Raw genomic sequence first — 3,825 nt, 5'->3', positions numbered from 1 at the left:
CCTTCCTTCCTTCCTTCCTTCCTTTCTTCCTTCCTTCCTTCCTTCCTTCCTTCCTCTCTTCCTTCCTTCCTTCCTCCCTTCCTCCCTCCCTTCCTTCCTTCCTTTCTCTCTCCCCTCTCTTTGTTTGTTTGTTTGTTTGTTAAAGATTTATCTATTTTTTTATTTATATGAGTATACTGAAGCTGTCTTCAGACACACACTAGAAGAGTGCATCAGATCCCATTACAGATGATTGTGAGCCATCATGTGGTTGCTGGGAATTGAACTCAGGACCTCTGGAAGAGCAGTCAGTGCTCTTAACCACTGAGTCATCCCTCCAGCTCGAATTCAGGGATTTGAGTTGCAAAATAAGCATTCTATCAACTCAGCTACATCCCCAGCCTTGGTCATTTTTAAAAACAGAAAACACATACATTCTTTGTTTTGTTTTTTCTTTTAAATTGTTCTATTATACCCTATCTGATATATATTTTAGTTATTCTTCCACACCAAATACAACACCTAAGAAGGCTTCCACTTCATTAGTATCGAAGAACAGAGTTTATACTTTCTCTACACAGCAGTAGTCTCATATTTGTAGTTGCAACAGCCTTTGACTCATGTAATGTGCTAATTGCTACAAAACTGCAGCCAAAATAGGGATAGTGGCTGCTCTGGCCCTTGGTGCCCAATCGTAACCACAGAATTTTGTACCTGCCTTCAAACACTTTACAGATTCTTGTAAGGAAGCATAGCTAACTGATTTCTAGCTGTCTATCTAGAGTATAGTTGGCCTGTTGTAGTCAGTTGTGACTAATTCAGCTGGGTCACTATCATTTATATAATACAGCCCCATTGATTTATCACTTGATTCTTTTTATTCCCTGAAACAATAACTCAATTATTTTTGTCTGCTTCCTTCATAAGAATACCCATGTGCTTTGTAAACTATAAGTCATTTTGATTATAGCCAGGATGTACTGTCAATAATATTAAAACATTTTGGAAGAAGTTAATGCCACATTAGAGTTGGGCCAAAATTTTATTTCTAAATTGCTACCCAAAACTTGCATTTTCTTTCAACTAAAATTGCCTCATAGTTTGACTGATATTGTAAAGAATGATATCTTAAAACCAATGCATTCTTCCACAGACAACCCAGCAACTCATAGTCTTTATTTTCATCCCATCATCAATAAAAGTGAAATGTATTATTAGTATGTCTGTGTAAGGATACACATGTGACAGTGCACATACAGAGATGAGAGGACATGTTTGAGAATTGAGGATTAAACTTAAGCTACCATGCTTTCACTGCTGGGGCCTTTACCCATGGAGCCACATCATTGGCCTATCATTTTGATTTGTGTGCACAGTGTCCTATGGTTATGAACAAAGATGCAACAGCTGGTATTCTCCTCACAATAGTTAGGGAAATAATAACCTCAGGACACAACACAGTTTTCCTTTTCTCAGATGTGGTAATCATTTTTTAATATTACTTAAATTATTAGTTTGCACTGGGCAGTGGTGGCACACACCTTTAATCCCAGCACTCTGGAGGCAGAGACAGGCAGATTTCTGAGTTCGAGGCCAGCCTGGTCTACAGAGTGAGTTCTAGTACAGCCAGGGCTACACAGAGAAACCCTGTCTCGAAAAACAAAAAACAAAAAACAAAGAACAAAAAAAAAATTATTAGTTTGCATAAAAATAAGGAAAATAAAATATAATGCAAACACTTAATAAATGTGAGAACTACTTGTTGGGATATCTCAATTTAGCTAAAGTTATTTTAAAAGGTTTAGTTCAGGGCAGGATGTAGCACAGCAATAGAATATGTGTTTGGCGTGCAGAAGGCTATGAGTTCCATTTTCACCACTGCAATAAATAAATAAGAAAACAAAACAGTAATAAAATAAAAAGGCTTACTTTGAGATGTAATGCATCCTACATAGTAATAGGAAGATCTGATAGAGCATTAGCCTCTAGTGATTTCAAAATTATGAACTACTTAAACTTGTAAATATAGCATAACTAAGTAATATAAATTCAGACCTGTTTTCAAAGGCACTAATGACCAATTTTAAACAAACTGATCTATTCTTTCAGCCAATATTCATCCGAGGGATGTTGACTATCTTAAACTTCTATGGGGTATTTCCTGGGTAAATGAGGAATTGACAACTTCTACCTCATTTACCTGCAGATTCTTCTATCTGTGTGTTGTTATTATTTGGTGAAGAAAATATTTAAGGACCCCTCTCTTTTTTCACTCTCAGAGGAAGATGTTAAATATTTAAGGACCCCTCTCTTTTTTCACTCTCAGAGGAAGATGTTAACTAGATAGGAGTTGGGGGAGTGGAAAGATAGCTCAGGAGGTAAAACTGCTTGTCATATAAACCTGAAGACCCAAGCACAGTACCTGGAATCTATGTAAAAAATTGAAGCATTGGGAGTGAAGCTGTAATCCCAGCATTTTTACATCAAGATGGGAAGCAAAGATAAGTGAATGTGTTTTGAGTTTTGGCTTAAATTGTAATGGTTTGCTATTATAATGCTAAATTCTCTACCTAAGGTCTAGGCCTACGAGTGACTTCTCATGTTTACAAGCTTTTGTTATGCAAACCTTGTTTCTAAGTTTAAAACTATTTCTTAAATAAAATTGGCTACAGCTGATTACTGGAGGTATTAGAGGTAGGTGGGTTTGGAGTGACCTAGTTGGAGGAGAGAGACAAGAAAAGGATGAGGAAGCATGAAAGGGAGTCATGGAGCCACCATGAGGTGAGATGAACCTTGAGCACATGGCCAGGAGAAACAGCAAGTATCTGGGGTACACCGCTGGGGAGGTAACCAGGCCAGCAGTTAGATTTAGGGGTCACCTCCCAGTAATTGTCAATGCTAAATAAAGTAACCATAATCTGAGTCTCATTTATTTGTAAGCTAGTAGGGGATAAGTTTAAATTGCTTATACTACAACTCTGCCTGGAACTTCATCTACCTTGGAAGGCTAAGCAGTAGACACAAGAAAGACCTTACCTTAGGGTGTAGCCCAGTGGTAGAGCACTTGCCTAGCATAAGTAAGGCCTTGAGATCCAGAGAGAGAAAGAGAACTAGTTAAAACTTAGGTTTCTTTCATTATGTTACATGAAATAATCCAGACTCAGAAAAAGGTTTAGTCCAGGGCAGAATATATATATATATATATATATATATATATATATATATATATATATATATATATATATATATATATATGTTTTATACAGGATTTAGCTTTAACATTATATATGTATGCTTGTAGATCACAAAATTGGCAAGAGAATCATGGGGCTGGGTGGGAAGAAATCTTAAGGGACGGAGAAATAGAGAAGGAATTGGACTCATGTACTAGGGAAGCCAGAGGGGAAATTAACAGAGGAAAGATAGGGAACCAGGTAAAAAAGAGAAGAAGGGGGGAAATGGGAAGGGAATGAATGAAAACAGGTATAATGACCTGTATATAAAGATGGCATAATAAAACCCATTAATTTGTATGACTCTTCTAGGACATCAACTTGATTTCATCTGGGATTAACTAAAACCTCAAAATAGAGGGCACATCTATGGGAAATTTCTGATGAATTTGAAGTAGGAAGATCTACTTCTAATCTGGATCTTTGAGGCAGAAAGGCACCCCTTTAATCAGATATTCCGAGCTCACCTCTAATCTAGGCCACACATTTTGCTGAAAGTCTATATAAGGACAAGGGAGAAGGAAGCTTTTATTCTTTGTCTGCTTACTCTCCCCTTACTAGTAAGTCCATTCCTTCAAGAGTATTACAGCCTAGTTTTTTTTTTTTTTTTTTT

Source organism: Mastomys coucha, chromosome X, assembly GCF_008632895.1.
Source record: "Mastomys coucha isolate ucsf_1 chromosome X, UCSF_Mcou_1, whole genome shotgun sequence".
Lineage (NCBI taxonomy): Eukaryota > Metazoa > Chordata > Mammalia > Rodentia > Muridae > Mastomys > Mastomys coucha.
Note: the sequence above shows the minus strand (reverse complement) of the source record.